The sequence below is a fragment of the Phalacrocorax aristotelis genome, chromosome 5, assembly GCF_949628215.1.
Source record: "Phalacrocorax aristotelis chromosome 5, bGulAri2.1, whole genome shotgun sequence".
Taxonomy (NCBI): domain Eukaryota; kingdom Metazoa; phylum Chordata; class Aves; order Suliformes; family Phalacrocoracidae; genus Phalacrocorax; species Phalacrocorax aristotelis.
The window spans coordinates 28,641,497-28,656,803 of record NC_134280.1 but is presented as its reverse complement, the minus strand read 5'-3'; the positions used below and the strand labels follow the sequence as shown (position 1 = coordinate 28,656,803).

General features: G+C 37.8%; 1 protein-coding gene and 1 long non-coding RNA gene across 10 annotated transcripts in view; both read right to left on the bottom strand.

Moving 5' to 3' along the window:
* The window catches only part of ABI2 (abl interactor 2), a 66,186-nt gene that overhangs the window by 37,546 nt on the left and 13,333 nt on the right, over window positions 1-15,307 (bottom strand). The window lies entirely within an intron of this gene.
* On the bottom strand, window positions 7,561-8,962 carry LOC142057522 (uncharacterized). Its single transcript, XR_012660673.1, has 3 exons — window positions 8,872-8,962; window positions 8,171-8,239; window positions 7,561-7,650 (listed from the first exon to the last, which is right to left on the bottom strand). It is a non-coding gene; the product is annotated as an uncharacterized LOC142057522 (long non-coding RNA).

Genomic DNA, 15,307 nt, shown 5'->3' with positions numbered 1-15,307 from the left:
TGCCTCTACTCTCACATTGTTGGATTGTAAATGCACTCTTTCCCTCTCCCTACTTGTAACCTCAGCACATCCTGCAAATAGCACTGCAGTAGGCATACATACTACAGGACACTTTCACAGCTACTCAAACAATTTCTGAATGGCAATTATAAAAATGACCAGAAGCTTGTCAGTTTTGCTCTGCAGCTGCTGACAAAGTCTATTTATAGAAGCAGAAACTGATGATTTACAGTAGCACACTGTACATCCAGAATAGCTGAGTAGAAGCCAAGAAACATAATATTTTTTCATTAATAGCCAAAGTGTTTGAGAACAAAAGAAAAACAATCTATCATTTTAGAAATTATGAGCCTCTGCTATGGTTTTACTGCTTAAAAGAAACACAAATACGAATACGTGTTCAGAGCTAGTCCTTCTACATATGTAACCTAACACAAAATTCAAGTCACCCACATTCCCACCAATTCAAACCAACACAGAATTGGCTTCTCAGTGTTCAGACACAGTAAAAATTTCATAAAACAATCCTATAAACACATTTGGAACCATTACTAGCACAAAAACCCTTTTGACTGAGAGATCCAGTTTGTGCATTTAGTTGTTCAGTTTTTCAGCCATGATTTACATGCCTATATACAGAACCCAAATTTCTGTGAAGCAAACTCCACTCATGCTTGGCACAGCAAAATTAAAGTTTGAACTTTCCCCCTGTATACTGAAAGATGTAGAACATGTTGAATTTTCAAATTAAAATGACTATTTGAACCTACTATTGTCAAGCCATTTCACAACAACAAAAATTAATTACTGACAGAATTTCAAAACAATCACGTTTACCCTAGAAACTTTCAAGAGATGAAAACTTGGGTCTCACACAATGGCTAGGAAGAAGAATCTGGAATACTTGCAGAAAATCTAAAGTTCCCCTGTGGAGATGTAGTAATAAATGTCAGTTAAACTTTAACTTAAATTGGTAAGCTGCTTTTAGTATAAATCTAACTTTTAATTTGGAAAGTAGATTGCCAGAGATGGTATCTTATCCTATGCTCGTATGTGACATACTCCCCATGTACACTCCCAATGGACATAAAATTTTATTGCTTGAAACTGCTGCCACGCTCAAACACAACAACAGATTTAAACAGCAAAATGGTACGCTGATAACTATCAGAGTATGTAACTAAAGGGATTTCTGCAAATAAGATCATAATTTCAAGTTATCAGTAAACCAAATTCAAACATAACCCTCCTCAGACTAAGATCTGATACTCTGATCCTCAGAACACCAAAATACCAGCCAATATGCTTCATACCTGACTGTAAAGCAGGCAAAAAGTTATTTCAATATCCACACCTACCAAAATTTACTACAGAAAGATAAAAATATGAGTTTGGCCCTAATTACTCTGATAGCCTCTCTACAGTAGTTTCAGTAACCTATGGAATACTGTTTCTATGTAGAATATTGAAAACAAGAGAAACATATTCTGCTATGTTACTTATAAGAAAATGAAGCCTCGTTACTGTGAGCACCTAAGGATATTACCCAGAGTCCCTAAAGCCCTTCAGTTCTCAGAAACATTGAGGTCAGCACGATCAAGAACTGGCACCAAGTACCTTTTCAGTGCCCCAACCTAAATTAAAAGCCATGAAACAGAGCACTGAATATCTCTCAATTTTAAAGTTTTTAAATATCTTTAATCTAGCATCCATGCACATAAAATTCTGCATGCCTATGAATTATGGAATCAATGCTTCCAACTGTTAGATCAGCTTGATCTGTACATTTTTTTAAATGGATATTAAATTTAAGAAATCAAAGCCATTGTTTGACAAATAGGTCTTCTCACACACTGCCAACACAGGCAGCCTCTCATTCCTAGTCCTAACCCATCCAGTTCAGTTGTGACAGTACTGTATTTCTAGGGCCACAGAGTGGATTGAGTACCTAACCTAGTTCACAAATAACCTTAGAAACAAATGGTTATTTTAAACTCCAGACAAGTCTGTTATCTTCCCTGCGATGCAAACTTGCCAACACTTGCACTAAACAAAACTAAGTAGATGCCACAAAGGAAGAGCAAATCATGCTTGGTGAATTACGGTTTGAACAACTAATCATATTATGGAGACTCAGGTTCTAGTTTCATCAGCAGCACCTGTGGTCTCCAACAAGTAGAGGTCCCCAACACAAACTGCACTCTCCCTTTTCTGTAGTGAATTAGATCAGGAGGCAAGTCCCAAATGAAAATTATCTGATCCATAAATCAAATCATGAGTTTTCCGTCATCAAAACCACTGCATAGCCACAGAAACACAAGGAAGCACAATCAAGAATAGGAGGGAGAACTATCCAGAGTTGCTCTGCTTGCTAGAAAAAAGGAACAAGTACTGGGAAGTACACATCACTGCAGTTTTGCCATCTCTCCACTACCTGTAATTCTTTTTTTACAAGATCTATGCACAGTGCTTTGTTTCCCTTAATATCTTTCCATTAACTGTGTTAAGAATGCTGCTGCATCTCCACCTCAAACTTCTAGCTTCTACTTTTCAAACAATGTGAAGAAGATACTTGAGCATCACAGCTGCATCAACTTCACAGCCTTAAAAAGATAAAATGTTTGGATCATTGAGGTATTCTGTGCCCACGTTATCAAATTTACACAGAGCAGCTTAACATCTATTCTGTTTACATTTTTCTCCACACAATGTACACATCAGGTGGTCAATGCCCAGTCACAAAGCAGCAGCCTTTTCTCCTTTTCTCTCAGCAGTATGTGAGGGCATCATTTTAACTCACTGCAGAGATCTCACCTGATGCTCCTGCCAGCCACATATGGCGCAAGGATGGTGTCAGCTGCTACTGGGAGAGGCTACCTCTGCTGCAGCAGGAAATGGTACCCCATGTACCTAGACACAGCAAGCAGCCATTGCTCTGCTCAGCTCTCCCGTGGAGAATGTCCTCCATTTGTAGGAAGCACCCGCTACTAAAACACTTGTTTTGCCTCCTCCAGGAAACAAAACTAAACTATGAACTAGATGGAAATATTTCACAGGATGGATCCAGTCTGAAAGCTACAACACAGACTACAGTGACTACTCTGTACAAAGCTGGGCTTTTATGTAACAGAAGATGAAAGTCATTCAAGTCAGCTATGGTTGCACAGACTTCAAATTTAGTCAGAAAAGGCACGTATTACATACACAGTGCAACAGTATATGCTTGCTTTCAGACACTGGAGAAATATTAACAGTTTCCACTTCCACATGCCAAAGAACGACGAACACCAAGCCTAACACATCTCAGGAATGATGATACAAATGTTCACTTGAAAATATTTCTCATTTTTATATTAGACTGTATAACCCAAATTGGTAGCATTAGAAAGGATGTGGAATTCAACCTGCACTAAGCACAAAGATGACTACTTTTCACGTCAGGATGCAGAGCCTAGGGATCACTTTTCCTAGCCACTCCGCAAGTTCTGTTTACATAGCACAATTACATCACTAGATTTGAGTAAGAAATGGCCTGGACTGCTGACTACGCAAGCTATGCTTTTACTTTAGGAACTGAATCTCTCAATGTTTTTTCTCCTGCCTAGGAAAATACAAACTTTTGTATTTATACAAGCAATATAAAAACAAATTACAAAGAAGAAAAAATTAAATCAAATGGAGAGTGTGGGGCAGATGAGAGAATAAAACATACAGTAAGGTATGCAAAATGCCAAAATAATTTGGCTATATGAATGATAGAAGGAAATCTTACATGCATATGGAGCACAAAATGCAGGGCTAGAAAGGAACTGGAACTGAGAATTTAATGCATTCTCCCACCCCAAAATGAGATTAGCCAGAACACAGTGATAAAGTTTGTTATGCCACTGATCAGAACTTGAACAACTTTGTACAAAAAGACAGATATTAATACAGAAAGAAATACTACAAGGAAACACGTGATGGAGGCAACGTGAGCACTATAGCAATATTTACAGAATATCGATCTAACTAGATGGAAGAAGAAATGCTACCAAGAGAAAAATTAGAAGAAAAGGAAGAACTTCAAAGACAGCAACATGTTAAAAAAGAAAAATACAGCTCTTATGAATTGGAAAGAGCTAATTAAGAGAGATCTGAAAGTGGTGCATCAGGGGAAGCCCTAAATGCTGCTGGCAGTTCAGTTTATTGTAGCTAGGTTTCCTTCCTGCTCTAGTTATAAAAGAAATTTATTATTTAACCACTAGTCATCACCAGCTTGGAAGTTAGGTTTTCAGCTAGGCTAACAAAACCTATACAACAAATTCTATTAGACGAGCCAAAAGGTCTGGACCTGTGAGTTGATAAAGAAACTGTGTTTGTAGCTACAGAAGATTAACATAAGATTAATTTCTTCCAAGACTAATACTTAGCATTGAAGGCGCGGGCCTGACTTAATTCCTGAGCCTATCATCACTCACAACTAGCCTAAACCTAAAAATCTGTTGGGGGGGGGGAAAAAATAAGAAAAAAAAAAAAGAGTTCTGAATAGGAAAATCTCAACTTCAGTGTACAACGCATATTTAGCTGTCAAAGTGGAAGCTGGGGTTATAGTTTGAGATTGGACTAACTACACTGAAAGGTGTGTCCAGAATCTAATAATCACTTCCCCAACATATACATATCTTGCTATTTTACAAAACAGTACTGTTTAGTGAAAAAACCTCATTTAATATATGTGACAAAAAAATGTAACAGGGAAATGTTAAGAATGAGACAGATGATCAGTTTCATTTAATCAGTATGACAGTTGTTTCTTTTGATTACTGTTAATATAAACTCAAGCAGGCATTTGTTTAAGACCAGCAAGCAAAACCCCTCAGGTTTCTGTTGATGTTGCATCAGCTTCAAGAAGACTCAAGAACAAAAGCTGCATGCCACAGTCCAACAAACTTGCTTTATTCAGTATGCAGTGTGCCCAACTGTGATACCGACAATGCACACTTCAGTTTTCCTGTGAAATATAGAAGATTGAGCTCTTATATCATCCTTTCCATTTTATTTATTGCTGAATTCCTTGAAGTTACTGAAAGCCTCATACATAATTAAATATTTTACACACATTTATTCAACTGCACAGATGGTATTTTCTTAGCCCATCCAAGTGCCTTCTGAGGTCCTTCCGTAATCTAGAAAAAATGATTGTGAAGAAAACCGAGCATCATTGTGCAACAATTATGCCAAAATCATGCCAAAAAGTTACATAACTACCAGTGAAAAATACAATAGCTTTCTATTTTAACAAACTACCTCATTACGTAGTTACTTGCTAAAGAATATCCCATACTCCTTTTTTTCACTACCAGAACCACTCATTCCCAGCATGAAGAACATGTACCATACAAGTCGTTAAGCAGCTGCTCTATAACATGCAGGTGAAACAAGCATGAAAAAGCTGAAGCAATCACTGACATGTTAGAACAGAAGGAAATGAGATCTCCCAGAGCTCCTGAAAAAATAAATGCCATAGAACTACCAGAAAACCTCAAACTTTCTCTTTTGTATATGCAGGAGGTTCCATGAATTCGATTAGTACACTGAACACAGGGGGAAACCCAGTCTACCTGTTCTTCAGTATAACCAGAGCTCCAATGTACTGGGAGTTCGGGAAAGATTTTTTTGTTCTGTCAGTTGTAACACTATAATCTCCAAAGTGCTCACCTCTACATGTAAACATTTTTCTCTACATAATTGCTTATTTGTGTAATAATTGCTGTTATGATTATTTTAGGAAGCAGGAGCTTGATCACCTCATGACCCTACTCAAATGCGTACCCATTTATTTTAAAATTCAGAAGAGTTAGTAGTCACCTTGCTCATTTACATGTATTCGACACCCTAAACATTATGAATTAATCAAATGTTAAAAACATAAGCAAACATTTCAGATATGAATGGGAAGCCCTTCTTCACACACACCCTTCCATAAACCCACTGATAAGTTCTCTGACAACTTTCTATCATTTTGTATTCAAAATACTACACAAGCAGCAAGATACACTGAGACCAGTCAACAAGGAAAGCAACAAGATCAATGGGACTGGTAATTTGGCATACAACTTAGTAGAAAAGCAAGCTCTAGACTTTGAAGATAAAAACTATTGTGAAGTAAAATATTCTAAGATGACCTTATCTGGACAGCTAACTATAATTAAAGTAACCTGCTTAAGAACTCTTTGTCCCATCTGAGAAGAATGGAGCATGTTACTCTCCTAGTGACATGACTCCTTTTTTTATTAGTGAACTACTCTCAGAAGTATCAATACAAAAAGCAAGGATCAGCACTACAATGAAACAAAGACAGAAGTTAACGAGTCAGGCACCTAAACCACCCCACCTTAACAACATCTGTCAAACTGAAAAGTACATTTCCTCTCAGTTACATCCAGAGTCTCTCCTCAACACCTAAATGAAAGCAGTTAAATTGCTGTTCACTCAAAATGCTCTTAAAATGTAAACACCTTTAAATGTGAAGTTACTGAAGTAAACTCTGCTGAGTACAACTCAAAAGAAGTGGGATTAGGACGACTCTCACAGGACTGTGAATTCTGTATATTCTAAATCTAATGAAACACATCACCTTTTGAGCTGAGATCACAGAGTAATCTAAGCACAGCAGTCAACAAAGCTGTATAAGGAACTTTGGCATTTAGGCCAAATAATCATTACAGAAGATACCAGTTTTGGAATTAAGAATGCATAAAAACTATCATCAGATTTTATAATTCAGGCAACATTCAAAGAGCAAGCAATAAATGCGATATTTACAAAAGAAAAGCATATTTACAGAAGAAAAGCAAGGTTAATTGCATTCATCATATTCCACAGATATGAATATAAATATAAATAGGGTTATTTCCATTTTTGTAATTAAATTTTCATTATAATTTAGGTTATCTGCATACTAGCATGCTAGCTGAGGAATATACTCATAGTATTCATACTTTTGTAAAGTCTTTGACATCAGATTGTTCTGTTTTTCAGATTACTAAAAAACTAATGATGCACAAAACGTCACTAGAATTTCTTGATCATAGTAGGACTTCCAAATTTTTAAGCCAGCTGAAGCCCAGCATCAATAATCTGCTGCAGTCAATATCAGGTCATTTGCATTAAGTTGAAATCTTTTTTGTTTCATTGCAGTTGATTCATTTGGTATTTTCATTTCTGTGCTGAGCCTCAAAATGTAAGTTTGATTAACAGCTAGGAAAGCTACCTTTCAAAGAAATATACACGAAGCCTAACCTCCTAAATGGAAAAGCAACTTTTAACAATACATACTGCATTCAAGGCTTCCAGTGAGGGCAAAACTAACTCACTGATTTGAAATTTATGACAAGAATATCAGTCTACCACACCCCAAAGAAAAAGATAATGAACGATAGCTGTGGACAAGCACAGTTTCCCTGACATCTAACCACCTGCACCACTGTTTTCAGGCTGCCAGCATCATTGCTAAAAATCTGTCATCTGTTTCCCTTAACTGGCACCAGGATCAAACTTAGTATTTGTTTCCATACATTCACAAGCACAGATGACCAGTCTTCACATGCGAATGTCCTGCTCTCCAAAAACGGCAAGTTCCTGTTCATTGAAAGTAGAGCCAAAGTCCTGTTTATGTAAAAAAACATAGGAAATGCTGCATTTATATAGACCACTAGACAAGGTAATAAAGTTTGTTCAACACATAAATAATATAGTTTAAAATGACAGATCACAAGAAACTGAACAGCATGATAGCACTCCAATGTATCTGCATCTGAAATGTAGTGAACATGTAGTTATATTAATATTCATCACTGCTTCACAGCATCAGATGTAGCTCTTGCTTGAGAAGCAAGCAGCAGTGAGAAACCTATTCTGCACATGCATTTAAGACTCACTGCTCGTTCTTCTAATCAATCTAGGCTTCACATTACTCTCTTAGCTCTTCTGCAATAACACAGCTGAGAGAAGTGGATCATTTTCTAGTTCATACAACAACATAATTCTTATTAGAGTTCCAAATACAAGGCTGATTTTGGCTTTAATACCAGTACAAAAATCAACATCTTTGTGGCCATAAGCGACTACACCAATACAAATCTGCCGAATGAAGAACCACAGAAACAGCAAAGATCCACAGGCTTACCTCTACTATCTCATCTGCTGTTCTACAATTTTTCATTCACCAAAGATGCTTAAGCATGTGTAGTTTTCACTGAGGGTACAAGTAAAAATCATTGATTAATTTAATTCAACTCAAATTTCATTTCACAGCTACTTGATAAAAATAAAACAAGCTGTTATAGCATTTGCAAGTTACTTTTCAGATGCAAAGCAGCCTTCAGAAGTTAGAACTACAATCATACAGTAATTACATTCTGCTGTACAAAAAAATTGTTTTCTCCTTAGCAGTATCAGATGAACAGATTTTGTATCTCTCTAAATCTGACAAAATCTACCATTTCTAAGAAAGAATGTCTATTTCATATTCCCAAAACATTATCCGGTCACAGGGGTTTATGTAACATCTATTTTCTAACTTTGCCAGTTTCTTCATTCCACTATAAATTCCCAATTCAATTCATTACATAGCAATGACTGAGGCCAACTAACGGCTTTAATTTAGAATCACAGGCAGAGTTATCTATGGCAGCAGAAGTGTGTTCTGCTTCCAAGTGTCCACTGGCAGACATTACAACCTCATAGCAAGAAAAGCTAAGTAGGACACGCAGCCGCGTCATCCACCATCACAGTTTATAGCCCTATGTACTAGTGTAATTAGTTAGATGGCAGGACAGCTTGTAATTGCCAGACTGTAATTACAGCATATAAGGGGAAGATACACACCCTATTCAACCAGTAACTCCCAGAAGAGAGACAGGCAAATGTGGAGATGACACCCACATCGTTTATCACAGCTATGTCAGGCTGCCATTGAGCTCTGCTGCAGAGTCCCAGGCTCTGTAGAAAGGAGTAAGGTAGTCCAAGGAACACAAGTGGCTGGAAAGCCTTTGCTGTCTGTCCACAACAAATACAATCCTGTTATCCTCAGAACTCTTCCCACGTTATCATGCTAACATAACTCTTTCAATTGCCATTTACTTTACCTACTTCCTCACATGAGCATGCCCCAAAATTTTATCATAAAAAAAAAAAAAAGAGAAGTGGCATAGCTACCAGGTAACAGGAGAATACCATTTCAAAGATAGCAGATAGAGCAGAGGGCTTAAACTAACTGGGGCAGGAATATGCATTATCATTCCTCCATTTCTAGGAAGTAACTGCACTTAGATAACACAAATCCCTTCAAAGTGATCAGTTAACTCTAAATTTGAAATTATTCTTACTTGGCACTTTTTAAAACTGCTGCCAATTCAAACATACTGAAAGGAAGAAAGTGCCTTCAGATACATACCCACAATCTGACAGAATAAAAACCATATTTTATTTAATATAAAAAAGTAGAGATCAAAATAAGAAACCTTCACACAACAGTTGCAACATAAAATACGCCTCTAGGAGGCAACAGAACCACTGGCAGCATACTAGAAGTCCAAAACCTAGAGATTTATGCTCATATTAGCAAGGCCTGGTAGAGCTGTAGTGGCAGTGGATCGGCTCTAAAGCACAGAACTAAAAAATCAGAAGATATTTCCCTGCATTTCTCCATGAAAGGTTCCCCCAGTCTCTCCGGCCTTTTTCTTTTGTTTTTTAAATAAACAGGACAGCCTTCCTTGCCTATTGTAGAACCATCTAAAGGCCAACGTTGCATCATCACACATGCCAGAGTCTTATCACCCAAAATGCACTTTTGCACCCCTTTACATGACCAGACACAAATATACTCTTGTCTGACTCTGAAAAATCACAACAGTCCACACAACTCAAAGGCCTTTTGCCTTGCCCTCACTCGAAGGTCTTGCCAGAAAGAGAGCAGAAGCAAGCAGACAACAGGTCGATTTGTTCTTGATATCCACATTCAGCCTGCTGAAAGCTGACCCATCTGCTGAAGGTGGTGGTTACACTCAGTGATACCCAGCCATAACTGAACCAAGGATGAAGTCTAACTAAACAAACTATCATGATCAACAAAGGAAGTGAAAGCAAGTTAGTAAAAGTTCACTCTGAAAACTGTTAAGCAAAACCAGCACCACCTTATTCAACAGATTTGTTTCCTATGTGCCCTGAGAGCTGTATCTGCTCACTTTTCTGACAAAGAATGTTTTTACAACCTTTTGCTGCTGTTACCATAGCACTGGACAAAACACAATATTGGCACATTGCGAATGGGATACTAACCTCTTATACAGTTTGCCAAACCCGAGATCTCTGTTCTGCACTCCTTGAGTACCTAGTGAACATTTCATAAATATAAAAGTCATGCCCTCAAGAGAGGAGTTCCAGCCTAATTGCCAAGGGTAGACTGCTAGAAACAAGGGTTTTCCAGAAGTTTAGCAATTTTGTTCATGTTTCTTATAGAGTTGTCAACACAAAAGCCCAGACAGTTGCAGCAGGCTTTTCATTTTAACTAGACTCAAGCTTTGTTATGCTGCTACAATTTAAGAGTCTCAGAAAATAAGCAGAGGGAAAAAAAACCTTTTCTGCAGGCACTGTAATTAGTAGTCATTCTCTTTTTCCCAGTTTAACCAGCAGTTTTGGTCCATTTACTTCAAAATTAGAAGTAAACCTTCTGTCAATTGCTACGTAGCTCAAGAACAGCAAGCAAAGTCGCTATATTCAACCTGCAGCATATAACTTAACACCACAGCATCAAGTTTTCTACAATTATTTCCAGTGAGATCTGTATTTTACACACACATTTTCTTAAGCATGACCTACTTTAACACTAATTGCAGTGCCTCTTGCCCAGAGACTGTTCTATGCCAGCGGTAACTCATTTCTTTAAAGCAACATAAGCACATTTTACGTGCATAAATGGATATGCATTTAATCTCCCATATTAACTACAGTGTGACTGTAACACAGTCATCTCAACACAACTTAAATACTATATCTTTCTGCAAATTAGCCAATTACTTATTTTAATAATTAACAAGTATCACATTGAGGTATAAAGAACAATATGCTTGATAAATCCAACTTGGGTCAAGTGATTTTCCACATACAATAATTCTTACATTCCCCAGACTCGAAAACACTATGACTGTATTGCCAGAGCCATTTCAGAATTTCTCTCTAGCAATATAGAGAGTTTTCTGCCTGCTAAAGAAAAGCCAGAACTTGAAACACATAATCTACCAGCACTAAGGGTCTTCTTGCTTAACTACAAAGGACCATGGTTCAGAACACCAGGTCAGGATGAGCCTGAAGAGATTATACGTTTTTGGAAAATTCCTTCAGAACAGTATCAAGGATTTCATACAGCGAATGTTTAAGTCTGCTGTCTTAAAGCAAAGCATTGGCATTGCCTGACAGCCAAAATAATGGAACTGGACACCCCAGCAGAAGTTATATGAATTCTACATTGTTGTTTTCACTCATTCACCCAAAGTAGATTATGTACCAAATACTTTCTTTGAATCAAGAGCACACGAGGTTAAACTTAAACAAACATGACAAACGCCATGAGAATGATAGCAATACCAAACAGGTTTTTTTCTAAAAAGTTTAAGTTCCTTTGTTCTAACATTTAAATGTCAGTTGAAGACAGCACTTAACTCTAACTCCTGTGAACACCACACAAAATTACATGCTAAAGCTCTTTGAAAAACACAACTTCAGCAATATCCCAGCCAACATCCAGCAGCAAATCTCTGTGCAGGACCTTGTAGAGGCAGCAGCAGCCAAGGACATAGTTCTACCAGCATACCTTGCGAAGAATCAGACAATGAAGTTATTTGGGATCCAACACAAGATGGAGCTGTGCAAACTTGACAGCAATTATAAAATGAAAGATAAGCAGCACATCCAATGGCACAAGAAGTTCTACCAAATCTGTCCCGAAAAAGTTGGTTATCACAAAAGCTGAGAGGGTGCTTCAGAAAAGGACAGATGAATGAATCAGACGAGGCCTCTGAAAGTAGTATAGTGCATCTGCAATACCCAAAAATTAGCAGCTACCCATCCTTGCACATGTATTAATCATGTTCCAGACCTCATCTTCCACTAAAGAACATTTTTTACCACAAAAGCACTTGCAGGGACTATTTTAACAATATTTCTTCAAATGTACACATTTTTTTCTTTTCTCTGTTTCTCTAATGTGAGCCAGATTTCCATCAGGCCCTTTTAGATTTGTTCAGATACTGATTTCTGCATGTGTTGGTGCTGTTCTGCCAAAGATCTGTATAAATATCCCTTAGTCACTCCTATATCAACCAGGTCACATTTTTTTAAAGCTATGGAACACCATTTTTTTTTTCTTCCAATCAATATTTATAGAGCGGGAAGAATTCATGTTGGACAGACAAGACACCATCTGTCACAGACATCTTGGCAGAAGCTAAAAATGTACTGCTATTTTTCCAGTACAACAGGCACATCCAGAGCAGCCCAGTAAAACTTAAACTCAGAATTTCCATGAAGGAAATCAATCCATTATTATCCTCACCTAAGAAAATGCCTACTAATGAACTCTTTCAGATGCAGTAGTCTTAAAAGTCAATTTTTACACACAGTTTTCAAAGAAAAGTCATATACAGACTACAGTTGTCTCAAATAGGGAAAACAATTCCTTCCAGCTATACCGACTAAATTAGGTCACAGATATTTCAGTAAAAGAGTAACTTTAATCCCACAGTTAAGAATTACTATGCTGTTCCCCACACACGCCAAATATCATCATGTCCAACTGCTGCAGCAATACTAGATAGTTTTATGCCTTCTGGTAACTCTCACAATGGCAAGAGCTCTTAGCCATAAAATACATCACTAAGGATGCAAGTATCGCATGCAGTCTTGAAGTCAGCCTACCCAAACTCCACCAACAGCATGCCTGCAACTTACCAGCATACCTATAAGCATTATATTGTAATGCAGTGACTGCTCACATCATTATGCTTACATAGCATAACAGCATTACATTTAAGTTACAGAAATGAAAGACTATAGGATAAAAACAGAAAGTGACACTGCAAACTTGTGAAGAACACAAGGTTTCTCTCACAGCAGTTTTGTGCTGCATTACAGGAAATTAAGAATCTTCACCTTTGTGTCTACATTCACCGTAATTATGACACAGAATAAGAGTCTCAAACTTTGCTTATTCACCCAATTTCAACAATGTTCTTGTTCTGACAGTTCTGAGTTCTTCATTGTCACAAGAGCAGAAACATGAGAGAGATGTAACAACAAAATCAGAACATTTCAAATGCTGAATGCCTCTTCTATGTCACAAAAGGTTCTCTTGCCTCACATTCTTTCGGGTTTTTTTTTTTTTTAATGTGAACTCATTTGTTTTCAAGTTGTCCTAACAGATTGTTACAACTGTATATTCAGCAAGTTCTACTACCATCAGGGAAAAAAAAAGGGCTTTTTCTCTATACCCTAATGAATTAAAGTGCTGCACAAATGACCTTTTCATTTGACAAGACATGTTGAAATAATATCACCTCTCTACCTACCCAGCTATGGCAATACATAAAACAATCCTGGAAAGGAAAGGAGAGTTTCACAATACAAGTGATAGAGAGGCTTTAAGACAAAGTAGCACAGAGGAGTGCAGAAGAAGCAGGAATTTTCAAGTTGCTTTTTAGACAAGCAATTCTCTCCTTCATTTTGCAGAATGCCCTGTCAACTGCATAACCCCTAATCCTCCACCTTTCTAGACACAGGCAACTGGCTTTTTTGTAATACTCACCATCTTCCAGTCAAGTTACTCAACAACTTGTCCCTAAAACACAGGAAATACTACCCTCTTTCCCTGCTACATTCAGCGGAAGAAACATATGCAAACACTTCTTGAAGGGCTGTGTTCAAACACAGCCTTAAGTGCATATGAAATCCAGACCAAAATATCCTTTGAAAAAAGCTCCTTCCACCCTGTTTGTAAACAAAAGCAGTACTTACCCTGATTTGTAAAGGATGAGATCTAGAGATAAAAATATAAAATAAAAGCTGTGTTACTTAAACCAAAATTATTAGGTAGAAGCAGCTGACTGCTCAAGTTGTGATCTGGTTTATGCAGAGTCATGTAAAGAATGGCATCTGTTTGTTTTGGCACCAAAAAAAAAAAGCAGTTTGACAAACTAACACAATACCTACAAATCAAAAAAAAACAAACCTGAATAATCTTCACATTTCAAACTCCACAGTTTAACATCTCCATCTCCAACAGAACCTAAACAACAAATACCAGTTTCAGATTTTTGGCCTTTCAGAGCTGCCCTGGGACTTGCATCAAATATAGCATTTACCATGGGGTAATGCCAAGAGGCCTGAAAATTAAGGTCAAATCAGTTCAAAAAAATACCACAGGAAGACTATAAGTTCTCTCCCTCAAAAAAAAAATTTTTTTTGTCTCCTTTAACAGAAGGAGAATTGAAGTCATATCAGTACAGTTACTCTGCAGTAGACCCCTGTTGTAGTTTAGCCCCAGTCAGCAACCCAGTAGCACACAGCCGCTCGCTCACCCCTCTCCAGTGGGATGGGAGAAAGAGTTGGAAGAGTAATAGTGAGGAAATTCATGGGCTGAGATAAAGACAGTTTAATAGATAAAGCAAAGGCTGGGCGCTGAAGCAAAGCAAAACAAGGAATTCAATCACTCATTCCCATTTGCAGGCAGCTGTTCAGCCGTCTCCAGGAAAGTGGGGCTCCATCACATGGTTACATGGGAAGACAAATGCCATAACTCCAAACATCTCACCCTTCCTTCTTCTTCCCCCAGCTTTATATGCTGAGCATGACATGGTTTTAGCTGGGATATGGTGTGGAGTATCCCTTGGGTCAGTTGGGGTCAGCTGTCCTGGTTGTGCCCCCTCCCAACTCCTTGTGTACCCCCAGCCACTCGCTGGTGGGGTGGGGTGAGAAGCAGAAAAAGCCTTGACTCTGTGTAAGCACTGCTTAGCAGTGACTAAAACATCCCTGTGTTATCAACACTGTTTCCAGCACAAATCCAAAACATAGCCCCATACTAGCTACTGTGAAGAAAATTAACTCTATCTGAGCTGAAACTCTCTCCCAGCTCAAACCCAACTTCAGATCTAAAATTGGTGCTTTACCTCCAGAACACCGTTCTTCCTCAAATGATAAAACACATCACACTGCTTATGGAAAATGACAGGTCCACAGAAACTCCCACTGTTGCCAGTATCATTATGCAGCC